Raw genomic sequence first — 17,035 nt, forward strand, 5'->3', positions numbered from 1 at the left:
CCTGTCATTATCCTTTACCCCGTCCCCCAACTCTATACTGTTGCAAGTGACGCATTGCTTTGTGGGAAGCTGGGCAGAGCAGAGAGAAGGGCAGGGCCTATGCAAATGAGGGCCTCTGGGCCATATGGGGACCCCCTTTTCAGCAGGACTGCTAAAGTCAGCCTTGCCACCAGATTGCTTGGTGAAGCTGGAAATACCAGGCCAGGTGAGGCACCGGGTTCTATCGGTCCATTGAGGACCCATTGGGCCGGCCTCCCTCAGTTTCTGAGGTCCAAGAAATGTTCACCCTGCAACCTTTTAGAGAGGTTTTGGCCGATCGTGGCCGATCGGGGATGAGAGGGGCAGAAGGCAGAAACAGCACAATGCTCTTGAAGCTGCCCTAATCCACCTCTCTCCCCGCCTTGGGTTCCATCTGGGTGTGTCAAGTGTTGGCCCATGGATAACAAGGAACTGGCTCAGTGCATTATGATTCTCACAAAATTAAAAGGGCCATCTATCAAGTGCTAACACAAACACACTCTGGCACACATCTCTGTTAACAACCTTGATACCTTGTTTGAAGGATCAAGGACCCCTGTTGAAATCCCAGACCAGCACACCCCTTGAGGGTGAACGCTTGGCTGTTTCAAAATTCAGTTTTACTGGGGGGTTATGATGGACTTTTCAAGACCCACGTCTGGGCAACATTTGAAATCATTCCCCCCATTTCTCTCAGAAATGCCTATGGTTCGGGGAGTAGTTGCTCCACAATCTTTCTCTTCCACCAGTCAGTAGTATTTCCTTGAGAGCTGTTTACTATATTGAATCTTTGGAGGTAAATGTTCCTTTCATCTGCAAGCAGGCTCTTTTCAAGAATGTTTGCCATCATAGGCAGTGTAACTTTTCGCCCCCTACCTAGGCATTCTAATTCTCTTCCACCAATTCAAAGACATTGCCTCATTGTGCATATAATTGTGTGCCCGCCGTCCCCTGCTTTGTTATTGAGGCTGCCATCAATCGAATGACATCTGCCTGTGCCCAAGAGTAGTAGTACTGATGAGCATTAAACTGCAGCCTACTGATTAAAAAAGCACAAAAGATGAAAAAGTGCAAGGTCTACATAGGGTTCAAACCTGCAGTCTTCAGATCCAAAAGAAGGCATGTTATCTCTTTCACCAGGAGCCTTTTCACATGGGGCTTCTTTCTATAATTTTCAAGAGAGTTCTAAAAGGTGGGTGTCTTGAACAGTTGTTCCTAAAAATCCTGCACAACCAATTTTTTAGACCCCTGCGACCCGCATCTTGACCCTTGAAGTAAAACTATTTTCACTCCAGAAAACAAATGTTGTGAAGTTTTCCTCCCTTGTTCAAAAAGCTTAGGCTTGGGAAACATTCAAAGGTCAGGCTCATAGAATCCAGTACAATCATTAAACTTTCGACTAGCCACAGTTGCTATCACAGCCTCCTTACCACGGAACAATTGTTGGATACATCCCGCACCGGAATGTTAATCCTACAAGAAGACTGAGATAATTAAGAACTCAAGTGTAATTACCTGAAAAAAGGGACCGGCAACCCTTCCGAGCCAGATAGGAGTCGAACCTACAATCTTCTGATCCGTAGTCAGACGCGTTATCCATTGCGCCACTGGCCCCATATAAGAGCACTTTCCCCCTTGTCCTTCAGAGAGTGCTAGAGAATGCGCGCCCTCGCGTGTGTGTGTGTCTGTGTTTTAAAACGTCATTCTATCACAATATGTAACCACATTTACAACGCACACTGAAGCTGCAAGTGAACTTACCTGCCCCCCTGAAATTACGTTCTGTCAGGTTTTCGTAACTTACACCAATGACCCTAGGAGAGAAAAGGACACAAGTGCCAGACCAAGCAGACCCAGCAGCAAAGAAACATTTTGAATAAGCATTATTTTCTTACAGAGTCTGGTTCAACATCATCGTTTCCAGAGCTGTAAGGGGCTGAGCCTGAGGATTCCTTAGTAAGCAGGCCAGTACAACACTAAAGCGTTTATTATTCAAATACAGGTGAAAATTAAGACACCTTTTCATATGCTCTCTTTGCCCTGGAACCCACCACAACACCATCCCACTCCCACAAGCCATCACCTAGCCTACTGTGCAGCTGACTCACCTTTTCCATCAACGTTCCCCAGGAAGTGTGATGTCACAATGCTCTTTGCCTGTAGTCTGGACCATGAGCCTTTGCAACCTGGCGTAATGAAGATGCTTACAATGTGTGAAGATTTGGACCACAAATATAGGGAATAGAAGTGGATTGTTAGGCCTCATGCCTTATTGCCATGTGTCTCAGAATTGAATGCTTACTGGACCATCCAATCAGCGCTTTCAGGCCACCCTACGTCTGAAGACTGCAGATTCAGGGAGTGTATATACATTGAAGGCTCACCCATGAAGTGTGCTTGCTTCGGCGGCACATATACTAAAATTGGAACGATACAGAGAAGATTAGCATGGCCCCTGCGCAAGGATGACACGCAAATTCGTGAAGCGTTCCATATTTTTAACAGCTTTCGAGAGAGAAAGGTCCTTTGTTTGCAAGTCTTCTAGTAATAATAAAGCAACTTCCAGTGCCTTCCTTCCCATTTGTATTTTTGAATTGGCCGCCCCTCAACATTCTTAAGGTGTTAACCGCTCCTGCAGGCCAATGCCAGTGCCCAGCTGCATTTAGCAAGGAAGACTTCAGCACTTCAGTGACCTTTCTTTCTATTTTCCAGCCTCCCTGTCATTATCCTTTACCCCGTCCCCCAACTCTATACTGTTGCCAGTGACGCATTGCTTTGTGGGAAGCTGGGCAGAGCAGAGAGAAGGGCAGGGCCTATGCAAATGAGGGCCTCTGGGCCATATGGGGACCCCCTTTTCAGCAGGACTGCTAAAGTCAGCCTTGCCACCAGATTGCTTGGTGAAGCTGGAAATACCAGGCCAGGTGATGCACCGGGTTCTATCGGTCCATTGAGGACCCATTGGGCCGGCCTCCCTCAGTTTCTGAGGTCCAAGAAATGTTCACCCTGCAACCTTTTAGAGAGGTTTTGGCCGATCATGGCCGATCGGGGATGAGAGGGGCAGAAGGCAGAAAGAGCACAATGCTCTTGAAGCTGCTCTAATCCACCTCTCTCCCCGCCTTGGGTTCCATCTGGGTGTGTCAGGTGTTGGCCCATGGATAACAAGGAACTGGCTCAGTGCATTATGATTCTCACAAAATTAAAAGGGCCATCTATCAAGTGCTAACTCAAACACACTACACACTCTGGCACACATCTGTGTTAACAACCTTTATACCTTGTTTGAAGGATCAAGGACCCCTGTTGAAATCCCAGACCCGCGCACCCCTTGAGGGTGAACGCTTGGCTGTTTCAAAATTCAGTTTTACTGGGGGGTTATGATGGACTTTTCAAGACCCACGTCTGGGCAACATTTGAAATCATTCCCCCCATTTCTCTCAGAAATGCCTATGGTTCGGGGAGTAGTTGCTCCACAATCTTTCTCTTCCACCAATCAGTAGTATTTCCTTGAGAGCTGTTTACTATATTGAATCTTTGGAGGTAAATGTTCCTTTCATCTGCAAGCAGGCTCTTTTTAAGAATGTTTGCCATCATAGGCAGTGTAACTTTTCGCCCCCTACCTAGGCATTCTAATTCTCTTCCACCAAATCAAAGACATTGCCTCATTGTGCATATAATTGTGTGCCCGCCGTCCCCTGCTTTGTTATTGAGGCTGCCATCAATCGAATGACATCTGCCTGTGCCCAAGAGTAGTATTACTGATGAGCATTAAACTGCAGCCTACTGATAAAAAAATCACAATAGATGAAAAAGTGCAAGGTCTACATAGGGTTCAAACCTGCAGTCTTCAGATCCAAAAGAAGGCATGTTATCTCTTTCACCAGGAGCCTTTTCACATGGGGCTTCTTTCTATAATTTTCAAGAGAGTTCTAAAAGGTGGGTGTCTTGAACAGTTGTTCCTAAAAATCCTGCACAACCAATTTTTTAGACCCCTGCGACCCGCATCTTGACCCTTGAAGTAAAACTATTTTCACTCCAGAAAACAAATGTTGTGAAGTTTTCCTCCCTTGTTCAAAAAGCTTAGGCTTGGGAAACATTCAAAGGTCAGGCTCATAGAATCCAGGACAATCATTAAACTTTCTACTAGCCACAGTTGCTATCACAGCCTCCTTACCACAGAACGATTGTTGGATACATCCCGCACCGGAATGTTAATCCTACAAGAAGACTGAGATAATTAAGAACTCAAGTGCAATTACATGAAAAAAGGGACCGGCAACCCTTCCGAGCCAGATAGGAGCCGAACCTACAATCTTCTGATCCATAGTCAGAAGCGTTATCCATTGCGCCACTGGCCCCATATAAAAGCACTTTCCCCCTTCTCCTTCAGAGAGTGCTAGAGAATGCGCGCCCTCGCGTGTGTGTGTGTCTGTGTTTTAAAACGTCATTCTATCACAATATGTAACCACATTTACAACGCACACTGAAGCTGCAAGTGAACTTACCTGCCCCCCTGAAATTACGTTCTGTCAGGTTTTCGTAACTTACACCAAGGACCCTAGGAGAGAAAAGGACACAAGTGCCAGACCAAGCAGACCCAGCAGCAAAGAAACATTTTGAATAAGCATTAGTTTCTTACAGAGTCTGGTTCAACATCATCGTTTCCAGAGCTGTAAGGGGCTGAGCCTGAGGATTCCTTAGTAAGCAGGCCAGTACAACACTAAAGCGTTTATTATTCAAATACAGGTGAAAATTAAGACACCTTTTCATATGCTCTCTCTGCCCTGGAACCCACCACAACACCATCCCACTCCCACAAGCCATCACCTAGCCTACTGTGCAGCTGACTCACCTTTTCCATCAACGTTCCCCAGGAAGTGTGATGTCACAATGCTCTTTGCCTGTAGTCTGGACCATGAGCCTTTGCAACCTGGCGTAATGAAGATGCTTACAATGTGTGAAGATTTGGACCACAAATATAGGGAATAGAAGTGGATTGTTAGGCCTCATGCCTTATTGCCATGTGTCTCAGAATTGAATGCTTACTGGACCATCCAATCAGCGCTTTCAGGCCACCCTACGTCTGAAGACTGCAGATTCAGGGAGTGTATATACATTGAAGGCTCACCCATGAAGTGTGCTTGCTTCGGCGGCACATATACTAAAATTGGAACGATACAGAGAAGATTAGCATGGCCCCTGCGCAAGGATGACACGCAAATTCGTGAAGCGTTCCATATTTTTAACAGCTTTCGAGAGAGAAAGGTCCTTTGTTTGCAAGTCTTCTAGTAATAATAAAGCAACTTCCAGTGCCTTCCTTCCCATTTGTATTTTTGAATTGGCCGCCCCTCAACATTCTTAAGGTGTTAACCGCTCCTGCAGGCCAATGCCAGTGCCCAGCTGCATTTAGCAAGGAAGACTTCAGCACTTCAGTGACCTTTCTTTCTATTTTCCAGCCTCCCTGTCATTATCCTTTACCCCGTCCCCCAACTCTATACTGTTGCAAGTGACGCATTGCTTTGTGGGAAGCTGGGCAGAGCAGAGAGAAGGGCAGGGCCTATGCAAATGAGGGCCTCTGGGCCATATGGGGACCCCCTTTTCAGCAGGACTGCTAAAGTCAGCCTTGCCACCAGATTGCTTGGTGAAGCTGGAAATACCAGGCCAGGTGAGGCACCGGGTTCTATCGGTCCATTGAGGACCCATTGGGCCGGCCTCCCTCAGTTTCTGAGGTCCAAGAAATGTTCACCCTGCAACCTTTTAGAGAGGTTTTGGCCGATCGTGGCCGATCGGGGATGAGAGGGGCAGAAGGCAGAAACAGCACAATGCTCTTGAAGCTGCCCTAATCCACCTCTCTCCCCGCCTTGGGTTCCATCTGGGTGTGTCAGGTGTTGGCCCATGGATAACAAGGAACTGGCTCAGTGCATTATGATTCTCACAAAATTAAAAGGGCCATCTGTCAAGTGCTAACACAAACACACTACACACTCTGGCACACATCTGTGTTAACAACCTTGATACCTTGTTTGAAGGATCAAGGACCCCTGTTGAAATCCCAGACCAGCACACCCCTTGAGGGTGAACGCTTGGCTGTTTCAAAATTCAGTTTTACTGGGGGGTTATGATGGACTTTTCAAGACCCACGTCTGGGCAACATTTGAAATCATTCCCCCCATTTCTCTCAGAAATGCCTATGGTTCGGGGAGTAGTTGCTCCACAATCTTTCTCTTCCACCAGTCAGTAGTATTTCCTTGAGAGCTGTTTACTATATTGAATCTTTGGAGGTAAATGTTCCTTTCATCTGCAAGCAGGCTCTTTTCAAGAATGTTTGCCATCATAGGCAGTGTAACTTTTCGCCCCCTACCTAGGCATTCTAATTCTCTTCCACCAAATCAAAGACATTGCCTCATTGTGCATATAATTGTGTGCCCGCCGTCCCCTGCTTTGTTATTGAGGCTGCCATCAATCGAATGACATCTGCCTGTGCCCAAGAGTAGTAGTACTGATGAGCATTAAACTGCAGCCTACTGATTAAAAAAGCACAAAAGATGAAAAAGTGCAAGGTCTACATAGGGTTCAAAGCTGCAGTCTTCAGATCCAAAAGAAGGCATGTTATCTCTTTCACCAGGAGCCTTTTCACATGGGGCTTCTTTCTATAATTTTCAAGAGAGTTCTAAAAGGTGGGTGTCTTGAACAGTTGTTCCTAAAAATCCTGCACAACCAATTTTTTAGACCCCTGCGACCCGCATCTTGACCCTTGAAGTAAAACTATTTTCACTCCAGAAAACAAATGTTGTGAAGTTTTCCTCCCTTGTTCAAAAAGCTTAGGCTTGGGAAACATTCAAAGGTCAGGCTCATAGAATCCAGTACAATCATTAAACTTTCGACTAGCCACAGTTGCTATCACAGCCTCCTTACCACGGAACAATTGTTGGATACATCCCGCACCGGAATGTTAATCCTACAAGAAGACTGAGATAATTAAGAACTCAAGTGTAATTACCTGAAAAAAGGGACCGGCAACCCTTCCGAGCCAGATAGGAGTCGAACCTACAATCTTCTGATCCGTAGTCAGACGCGTTATCCATTGCGCCACTGGCCCCATATAAGAGCACTTTCCCCCTTGTCCTTCAGAGAGTGCTAGAGAATGCGCGCCCTCGCGTGTGTGTGTGTCTGTGTTTTAAAACGTCATTCTATCACAATATGTAACCACATTTACAACGCACACTGAAGCTGCAAGTGAACTTACCTGCCCCCCTGAAATTACGTTCTGTCAGGTTTTCGTAACTTACACCAATGACCCTAGGAGAGAAAAGGACACAAGTGCCAGACCAAGCAGACCCAGCAGCAAAGAAACATTTTGAATAAGCATTATTTTCTTACAGAGTCTGGTTCAACATCATCGTTTCCAGAGCTGTAAGGGGCTGAGCCTGAGGATTCCTTAGTAAGCAGGCCAGTACAACACTAAAGCGTTTATTATTCAAATACAGGTGAAAATTAAGACACCTTTTCATATGCTCTCTTTGCCCTGGAACCCACCACAACACCATCCCACTCCCACAAGCCATCACCTAGCCTACTGTGCAGCTGACTCACCTTTTCCATCAACGTTCCCCAGGAAGTGTGATGTCACAATGCTCTTTGCCTGTAGTCTGGACCATGAGCCTTTGCAACCTGGCGTAATGAAGATGCTTACAATGTGTGAAGATTTGGACCACAAATATAGGGAATAGAAGTGGATTGTTAGGCCTCATGCCTTATTGCCATGTGTCTCAGAATTGAATGCTTACTGGACCATCCAATCAGCGCTTTCAGGCCACCCTACGTCTGAAGACTGCAGATTCAGGGAGTGTATATACATTGAAGGCTCACCCATGAAGTGTGCTTGCTTCGGCGGCACATATACTAAAATTGGAACGATACAGAGAAGATTAGCATGGCCCCTGCGCAAGGATGACACGCAAATTCGTGAAGCGTTCCATATTTTTAACAGCTTTCGAGAGAGAAAGGTCCTTTGTTTGCAAGTCTTCTAGTAATAATAAAGCAACTTCCAGTGCCTTCCTTCCCATTTGTATTTTTGAATTGGCCGCCCCTCAACATTCTTAAGGTGTTAACCGCTCCTGCAGGCCAATGCCAGTGCCCAGCTGCATTTAGCAAGGAAGACTTCAGCACTTCAGTGACCTTTCTTTCTATTTTCCAGCCTCCCTGTCATTATCCTTTACCCCGTCCCCCAACTCTATACTGTTGCAAGTGACGCATTGCTTTGTGGGAAGCTGGGCAGAGCAGAGAGAAGGGCAGGGCCTATGCAAATGAGGGCCTCTGGGCCATATGGGGACCCCCTTTTCAGCAGGACTGCTAAAGTCAGCCTTGCCACCAGATTGCTTGGTGAAGCTGGAAATACCAGGCCAGGTGAGGCACCGGGTTCTATCGGTCCATTGAGGACCCATTGGGCCGGACTCCCTCAGTTTCTGAGGTCCAAGAAATGTTCACCCTGCAACCTTTTAGAGAGGTTTTGGCCGATCGTGGCCGATCGGGGATGAGAGGGGCAGAAGGCAGAAACAGCACAATGCTCTTGAAGCTGCCCTAATCCACCTCTCTCCCCGCCTTGGGTTCCATCTGGGTGTGTCAAGTGTTGGCCCATGGATAACAAGGAACTGGCTCAGTGCATTATGATTCTCACAAAATTAAAAGGGCCATCTATCAAGTGCTAACACAAACACACTCTGGCACACATCTCTGTTAACAACCTTGATACCTTGTTTGAAGGATCAAGGACCCCTGTTGAAATCCCAGACCAGCACACCCCTTGAGGGTGAACGCTTGGCTGTTTCAAAATTCAGTTTTACTGGGGGGTTATGATGGACTTTTCAAGACCCACGTCTGGGCAACATTTGAAATCATTCCCCCCATTTCTCTCAGAAATGCCTATGGTTCGGGGAGTAGTTGCTCCACAATCTTTCTCTTCCACCAGTCAGTAGTATTTCCTTGAGAGCTGTTTACTATATTGAATCTTTGGAGGTAAATGTTCCTTTCATCTGCAAGCAGGCTCTTTTCAAGAATGTTTGCCATCATAGGCAGTGTAACTTTTCGCCCCCTACCTAGGCATTCTAATTCTCTTCCACCAATTCAAAGACATTGCCTCATTGTGCATATAATTGTGTGCCCGCCGTCCCCTGCTTTGTTATTGAGGCTGCCATCAATCGAATGACATCTGCCTGTGCCCAAGAGTAGTAGTACTGATGAGCATTAAACTGCAGCCTACTGATTAAAAAAGCACAAAAGATGAAAAAGTGCAAGGTCTACATAGGGTTCAAACCTGCAGTCTTCAGATCCAAAAGAAGGCATGTTATCTCTTTCACCAGGAGCCTTTTCACATGGGGCTTCTTTCTATAATTTTCAAGAGAGTTCTAAAAGGTGGGTGTCTTGAACAGTTGTTCCTAAAAATCCTGCACAACCAATTTTTTAGACCCCTGCGACCCGCATCTTGACCCTTGAAGTAAAACTATTTTCACTCCAGAAAACAAATGTTGTGAAGTTTTCCTCCCTTGTTCAAAAAGCTTAGGCTTGGGAAACATTCAAAGGTCAGGCTCATAGAATCCAGTACAATCATTAAACTTTCGACTAGCCACAGTTGCTATCACAGCCTCCTTACCACGGAACAATTGTTGGATACATCCCGCACCGGAATGTTAATCCTACAAGAAGACTGAGATAATTAAGAACTCAAGTGTAATTACCTGAAAAAAGGGACCGGCAACCCTTCCGAGCCAGATAGGAGTCGAACCTACAATCTTCTGATCCGTAGTCAGACGCGTTATCCATTGCGCCACTGGCCCCATATAAGAGCACTTTCCCCCTTGTCCTTCAGAGAGTGCTAGAGAATGCGCGCCCTCGCGTGTGTGTGTGTCTGTGTTTTAAAACGTCATTCTATCACAATATGTAACCACATTTACAACGCACACTGAAGCTGCAAGTGAACTTACCTGCCCCCCTGAAATTACGTTCTGTCAGGTTTTCGTAACTTACACCAATGACCCTAGGAGAGAAAAGGACACAAGTGCCAGACCAAGCAGACCCAGCAGCAAAGAAACATTTTGAATAAGCATTATTTTCTTACAGAGTCTGGTTCAACATCATCGTTTCCAGAGCTGTAAGGGGCTGAGCCTGAGGATTCCTTAGTAAGCAGGCCAGTACAACACTAAAGCGTTTATTATTCAAATACAGGTGAAAATTAAGACACCTTTTCATATGCTCTCTTTGCCCTGGAACCCACCACAACACCATCCCACTCCCACAAGCCATCACCTAGCCTACTGTGCAGCTGACTCACCTTTTCCATCAACGTTCCCCAGGAAGTGTGATGTCACAATGCTCTTTGCCTGTAGTCTGGACCATGAGCCTTTGCAACCTGGCGTAATGAAGATGCTTACAATGTGTGAAGATTTGGACCACAAATATAGGGAATAGAAGTGGATTGTTAGGCCTCATGCCTTATTGCCATGTGTCTCAGAATTGAATGCTTACTGGACCATCCAATCAGCGCTTTCAGGCCACCCTACGTCTGAAGACTGCAGATTCAGGGAGTGTATATACATTGAAGGCTCACCCATGAAGTGTGCTTGCTTCGCCGGCACATATACTAAAATTGGAACGATACAGAGAAGATTAGCATGGCCCCTGCGCAAGGATGACACGCAAATTCGTGAAGCGTTCCATATTTTTAACAGCTTTCGAGAGAGAAAGGTCCTTTGTTTGCAAGTCTTCTAGTAATAATAAAGCAACTTCCAGTGCCTTCCTTCCCATTTGTATTTTTGAATTGGCCGCCCCTCAACATTCTTAAGGTGTTAACCGCTCCTGCAGGCCAATGCCAGTGCCCAGCTGCATTTAGCAAGGAAGACTTCAGCACTTCAGTGACCTTTCTTTCTATTTTCCAGCCTCCCTGTCATTATCCTTTACCCCGTCCCCCAACTCTATACTGTTGCCAGTGACGCATTGCTTTGTGGGAAGCTGGGCAGAGCAGAGAGAAGGGCAGGGCCTATGCAAATGAGGGCCTCTGGGCCATATGGGGACCCCCTTTTCAGCAGGACTGCTAAAGTCAGCCTTGCCACCAGATTGCTTGGTGAAGCTGGAAATACCAGGCCAGGTGATGCACCGGGTTCTATCGGTCCATTGAGGACCCATTGGGCCGGCCTCCCTCAGTTTCTGAGGTCCAAGAAATGTTCACCCTGCAACCTTTTAGAGAGGTTTTGGCCGATCATGGCCGATCGGGGATGAGAGGGGCAGAAGGCAGAAAGAGCACAATGCTCTTGAAGCTGCTCTAATCCACCTCTCTCCCCGCCTTGGGTTCCATCTGGGTGTGTCAGGTGTTGGCCCATGGATAACAAGGAACTGGCTCAGTGCATTATGATTCTCACAAAATTAAAAGGGCCATCTATCAAGTGCTAACTCAAACACACTACACACTCTGGCACACATCTGTGTTAACAACCTTTATACCTTGTTTGAAGGATCAAGGACCCCTGTTGAAATCCCAGACCCGCGCACCCCTTGAGGGTGAACGCTTGGCTGTTTCAAAATTCAGTTTTACTGGGGGGTTATGATGGACTTTTCAAGACCCACGTCTGGGCAACATTTGAAATCATTCCCCCCATTTCTCTCAGAAATGCCTATGGTTCGGGGAGTAGTTGCTCCACAATCTTTCTCTTCCACCAATCAGTAGTATTTCCTTGAGAGCTGTTTACTATATTGAATCTTTGGAGGTAAATGTTCCTTTCATCTGCAAGCAGGCTCTTTTTAAGAATGTTTGCCATCATAGGCAGTGTAACTTTTCGCCCCCTACCTAGGCATTCTAATTCTCTTCCACCAAATCAAAGACATTGCCTCATTGTGCATATAATTGTGTGCCCGCCGTCCCCTGCTTTGTTATTGAGGCTGCCATCAATCGAATGACATCTGCCTGTGCCCAAGAGTAGTATTACTGATGAGCATTAAACTGCAGCCTACTGATAAAAAAATCACAATAGATGAAAAAGTGCAAGGTCTACATAGGGTTCAAACCTGCAGTCTTCAGATCCAAAAGAAGGCATGTTATCTCTTTCACCAGGAGCCTTTTCACATGGGGCTTCTTTCTATAATTTTCAAGAGAGTTCTAAAAGGTGGGTGTCTTGAACAGTTGTTCCTAAAAATCCTGCACAACCAATTTTTTAGACCCCTGCGACCCGCATCTTGACCCTTGAAGTAAAACTATTTTCACTCCAGAAAACAAATGTTGTGAAGTTTTCCTCCCTTGTTCAAAAAGCTTAGGCTTGGGAAACATTCAAAGGTCAGGCTCATAGAATCCAGGACAATCATTAAACTTTCTACTAGCCACAGTTGCTATCACAGCCTCCTTACCACAGAACGATTGTTGGATACATCCCGCACCGGAATGTTAATCCTACAAGAAGACTGAGATAATTAAGAACTCAAGTGCAATTACATGAAAAAAGGGACCGGCAACCCTTCCGAGCCAGATAGGAGCCGAACCTACAATCTTCTGATCCATAGTCAGAAGCGTTATCCATTGCGCCACTGGCCCCATATAAAAGCACTTTCCCCCTTCTCCTTCAGAGAGTGCTAGAGAATGCGCGCCCTCGCGTGTGTGTGTGTCTGTGTTTTAAAACGTCATTCTATCACAATATGTAACCACATTTACAACGCACACTGAAGCTGCAAGTGAACTTACCTGCCCCCCTGAAATTACGTTCTGTCAGGTTTTCGTAACTTACACCAAGGACCCTAGGAGAGAAAAGGACACAAGTGCCAGACCAAGCAGACCCAGCAGCAAAGAAACATTTTGAATAAGCATTAGTTTCTTACAGAGTCTGGTTCAACATCATCGTTTCCAGAGCTGTAAGGGGCTGAGCCTGAGGATTCCTTAGTAAGCAGGCCAGTACAACACTAAAGCGTTTATTATTCAAATACAGGTGAAAATTAAGACACCTTTTCATATGCTCTCTCTGCCCTGGAACCCACCACAACACCATCCCACTCCCACAAGCCATCACCTAGCCTACTGTGCAGCTGACTCACCTTTTCCATCAACGTTCCCCAGGAAGTGTGATGTCACAATGCTCTTTGCCTGTAGTCTGGACCATGAGCCTTTGCAACCTGGCGTAATGAAGATGCTTACAATGTGTGAAGATTTGGACCACAAATATAGGGAATAGAAGTGGATTGTTAGGCCTCATGCCTTATTGCCATGTGTCTCAGAATTGAATGCTTACTGGACCATCCAATCAGCGCTTTCAGGCCACCCTACGTCTGAAGACTGCAGATTCAGGGAGTGTATATACATTGAAGGCTCACCCATGAAGTGTGCTTGCTTCGGCGGCACATATACTAAAATTGGAACGATACAGAGAAGATTAGCATGGCCCCTGCGCAAGGATGACACGCAAATTCGTGAAGCGTTCCATATTTTTAACAGCTTTCGAGAGAGAAAGGTCCTTTGTTTGCAAGTCTTCTAGTAATAATAAAGCAACTTCCAGTGCCTTCCTTCCCATTTGTATTTTTGAATTGGCCGCCCCTCAACATTCTTAAGGTGTTAACCGCTCCTGCAGGCCAATGCCAGTGCCCAGCTGCATTTAGCAAGGAAGACTTCAGCACTTCAGTGACCTTTCTTTCTATTTTCCAGCCTCCCTGTCATTATCCTTTACCCCGTCCCCCAACTCTATACTGTTGCAAGTGACGCATTGCTTTGTGGGAAGCTGGGCAGAGCAGAGAGAAGGGCAGGGCCTATGCAAATGAGGGCCTCTGGGCCATATGGGGACCCCCTTTTCAGCAGGACTGCTAAAGTCAGCCTTGCCACCAGATTGCTTGGTGAAGCTGGAAATACCAGGCCAGGTGAGGCACCGGGTTCTATCGGTCCATTGAGGACCCATTGGGCCGGCCTCCCTCAGTTTCTGAGGTCCAAGAAATGTTCACCCTGCAACCTTTTAGAGAGGTTTTGGCCGATCGTGGCCGATCGGGGATGAGAGGGGCAGAAGGCAGAAACAGCACAATGCTCTTGAAGCTGCCCTAATCCACCTCTCTCCCCGCCTTGGGTTCCATCTGGGTGTGTCAGGTGTTGGCCCATGGATAACAAGGAACTGGCTCAGTGCATTATGATTCTCACAAAATTAAAAGGGCCATCTGTCAAGTGCTAACACAAACACACTACACACTCTGGCACACATCTGTGTTAACAACCTTGATACCTTGTTTGAAGGATCAAGGACCCCTGTTGAAATCCCAGACCAGCACACCCCTTGAGGGTGAACGCTTGGCTGTTTCAAAATTCAGTTTTACTGGGGGGTTATGATGGACTTTTCAAGACCCACGTCTGGGCAACATTTGAAATCATTCCCCCCATTTCTCTCAGAAATGCCTATGGTTCGGGGAGTAGTTGCTCCACAATCTTTCTCTTCCACCAGTCAGTAGTATTTCCTTGAGAGCTGTTTACTATATTGAATCTTTGGAGGTAAATGTTCCTTTCATCTGCAAGCAGGCTCTTTTCAAGAATGTTTGCCATCATAGGCAGTGTAACTTTTCGCCCCCTACCTAGGCATTCTAATTCTCTTCCACCAAATCAAAGACATTGCCTCATTGTGCATATAATTGTGTGCCCGCCGTCCCCTGCTTTGTTATTGAGGCTGCCATCAATCGAATGACATCTGCCTGTGCCCAAGAGTAGTAGTACTGATGAGCATTAAACTGCAGCCTACTGATTAAAAAAGCACAAAAGATGAAAAAGTGCAAGGTCTACATAGGGTTCAAAGCTGCAGTCTTCAGATCCAAAAGAAGGCATGTTATCTCTTTCACCAGGAGCCTTTTCACATGGGGCTTCTTTCTATAATTTTCAAGAGAGTTCTAAAAGGTGGGTGTCTTGAACAGTTGTTCCTAAAAATCCTGCACAACCAATTTTTTAGACCCCTGCGACCCGCATCTTGACCCTTGAAGTAAAACTATTTTCACTCCAGAAAACAAATGTTGTGAAGTTTTCCTCCCTTGTTCAAAAAGCTTAGGCTTGGGAAACATTCAAAGGTCAGGCTCATAGAATCCAGTACAATCATTAAACTTTCGACTAGCCACAGTTGCTATCACAGCCTCCTTACCACGGAACAATTGTTGGATACATCCCGCACCGGAATGTTAATCCTACAAGAAGACTGAGATAATTAAGAACTCAAGTGTAATTACCTGAAAAAAGGGACCGGCAACCCTTCCGAGCCAGATAGGAGTCGAACCTACAATCTTCTGATCCGTAGTCAGACGCGTTATCCATTGCGCCACTGGCCCCATATAAGAGCACTTTCCCCCTTGTCCTTCAGAGAGTGCTAGAGAATGCGCGCCCTCGCGTGTGTGTGTGTCTGTGTTTTAAAACGTCATTCTATCACAATATGTAACCACATTTACAACGCACACTGAAGCTGCAAGTGAACTTACCTGCCCCCCTGAAATTACGTTCTGTCAGGTTTTCGTAACTTACACCAATGACCCTAGGAGAGAAAAGGACACAAGTGCCAGACCAAGCAGACCCAGCAGCAAAGAAACATTTTGAATAAGCATTATTTTCTTACAGAGTCTGGTTCAACATCATCGTTTCCAGAGCTGTAAGGGGCTGAGCCTGAGGATTCCTTAGTAAGCAGGCCAGTACAACACTAAAGCGTTTATTATTCAAATACAGGTGAAAATTAAGACACCTTTTCATATGCTCTCTTTGCCCTGGAACCCACCACAACACCATCCCACTCCCACAAGCCATCACCTAGCCTACTGTGCAGCTGACTCACCTTTTCCATCAACGTTCCCCAGGAAGTGTGATGTCACAATGCTCTTTGCCTGTAGTCTGGACCATGAGCCTTTGCAACCTGGCGTAATGAAGATGCTTACAATGTGTGAAGATTTGGACCACAAATATAGGGAATAGAAGTGGATTGTTAGGCCTCATGCCTTATTGCCATGTGTCTCAGAATTGAATGCTTACTGGACCATCCAATCAGCGCTTTCAGGCCACCCTACGTCTGAAGACTGCAGATTCAGGGAGTGTATATACATTGAAGGCTCACCCATGAAGTGTGCTTGCTTCGGCGGCACATATACTAAAATTGGAACGATACAGAGAAGATTAGCATGGCCCCTGCGCAAGGATGACACGCAAATTCGTGAAGCGTTCCATATTTTTAACAGCTTTCGAGAGAGAAAGGTCCTTTGTTTGCAAGTCTTCTAGTAATAATAAAGCAACTTCCAGTGCCTTCCTTCCCATTTGTATTTTTGAATTGGCCGCCCCTCAACATTCTTAAGGTGTTAACCGCTCCTGCAGGCCAATGCCAGTGCCCAGCTGCATTTAGCAAGGAAGACTTCAGCACTTCAGTGACCTTTCTTTCTATTTTCCAGCCTCCCTGTCATTATCCTTTACCCCGTCCCCCAACTCTATACTGTTGCCAGTGACGCATTGCTTTGTGGGAAGCTGGGCAGAGCAGAGAGAAGGACAGGGCCTATGCAAATGAGGGCCTCTGGGCCATATGGGGACCCCCTTTTCAGCAGGACTGCTAAAGTCAGCCTTGCCACCAGATTGCTTGGTGAAGCTGGAAATACCAGGCCAGGTGAGGCACCGGGTTCTATCGGTCCATTGAGGACCCATTGGGCCGGCCTCCCTCAGTTTCTGAGGTCCAAGAAATGTTCACCCTGCAACCTTTTAGAGAGGTTTTGGCCGATCGTGGCCAATCGGGGATGAGAGGGGCAGAAGGCAGAAACAGCACAATGCTCTTGAAGCTGCCCTAATCCACCTCTCTCCCCGCCTTGGGTTCCATCTGGGTGTGTCAGGTGTTGGCCCATGGATAACAAGGAACTGGCTCAGTGCATTATGATTCTCACAAAATTAAAAGGGCCATCTGTCAAGTGCTAACACAAACACACTACACACTCTGGCACACATCTGTGTTAACAACCTTGATACCTTGTTTGAAGGATCAAGGACCCCTGTTGAAATCCCAGACCAGCA

At 46.3% G+C, this 17,035-nt stretch overlaps 10 non-coding genes across 10 annotated transcripts; 6 read left to right on the forward strand and 4 right to left on the reverse strand.

The window, feature by feature from the left end:
• Positions 1-1,559: 1,559 nt before the first annotated feature.
• TRNAR-ACG (transfer RNA arginine (anticodon ACG)) lies at positions 1,560-1,632 on the reverse strand. Its single transcript has one exon. It is a non-coding gene; the product is annotated as a tRNA-Arg (tRNA).
• Positions 1,633-2,411: 779 nt separating this feature from the next.
• LOC138278280 (U6 spliceosomal RNA) lies at positions 2,412-2,518 on the forward strand. Its single transcript, XR_011200665.1, has one exon. It is a non-coding gene; the product is annotated as a U6 spliceosomal RNA (small nuclear RNA).
• Positions 2,519-5,152: 2,634 nt separating this feature from the next.
• LOC138278253 (U6 spliceosomal RNA) lies at positions 5,153-5,259 on the forward strand. Its single transcript, XR_011200638.1, has one exon. It is a non-coding gene; the product is annotated as a U6 spliceosomal RNA (small nuclear RNA).
• A 1,782-nt stretch (positions 5,260-7,041) lies between these two features.
• Positions 7,042-7,114, reverse strand: TRNAR-ACG (transfer RNA arginine (anticodon ACG)). Its single transcript has one exon. It is a non-coding gene; the product is annotated as a tRNA-Arg (tRNA).
• A 779-nt stretch (positions 7,115-7,893) lies between these two features.
• On the forward strand, positions 7,894-8,000 carry LOC138278254 (U6 spliceosomal RNA). The gene has a single exon (XR_011200639.1). It is a non-coding gene; the product is annotated as a U6 spliceosomal RNA (small nuclear RNA).
• Positions 8,001-9,775: 1,775 nt separating this feature from the next.
• Positions 9,776-9,848, reverse strand: TRNAR-ACG (transfer RNA arginine (anticodon ACG)). The gene has a single exon. It is a non-coding gene; the product is annotated as a tRNA-Arg (tRNA).
• Positions 9,849-10,627: 779 nt separating this feature from the next.
• LOC138278277 (U6 spliceosomal RNA) lies at positions 10,628-10,734 on the forward strand. The gene has a single exon (XR_011200662.1). It is a non-coding gene; the product is annotated as a U6 spliceosomal RNA (small nuclear RNA).
• Positions 10,735-13,368: 2,634 nt separating this feature from the next.
• Positions 13,369-13,475, forward strand: LOC138278255 (U6 spliceosomal RNA). Its single transcript, XR_011200640.1, has one exon. It is a non-coding gene; the product is annotated as a U6 spliceosomal RNA (small nuclear RNA).
• Positions 13,476-15,257: 1,782 nt separating this feature from the next.
• On the reverse strand, positions 15,258-15,330 carry TRNAR-ACG (transfer RNA arginine (anticodon ACG)). Its single transcript has one exon. It is a non-coding gene; the product is annotated as a tRNA-Arg (tRNA).
• A 779-nt stretch (positions 15,331-16,109) lies between these two features.
• Positions 16,110-16,216, forward strand: LOC138278256 (U6 spliceosomal RNA). The gene has a single exon (XR_011200641.1). It is a non-coding gene; the product is annotated as a U6 spliceosomal RNA (small nuclear RNA).
• Positions 16,217-17,035: the final 819 nt, after the last annotated feature.

The sequence above is a fragment of the Pleurodeles waltl genome, unplaced genomic scaffold (genome assembly GCF_031143425.1).
Source record: "Pleurodeles waltl isolate 20211129_DDA unplaced genomic scaffold, aPleWal1.hap1.20221129 scaffold_432, whole genome shotgun sequence".
Classification (NCBI taxonomy): domain Eukaryota; kingdom Metazoa; phylum Chordata; class Amphibia; order Caudata; family Salamandridae; genus Pleurodeles; species Pleurodeles waltl.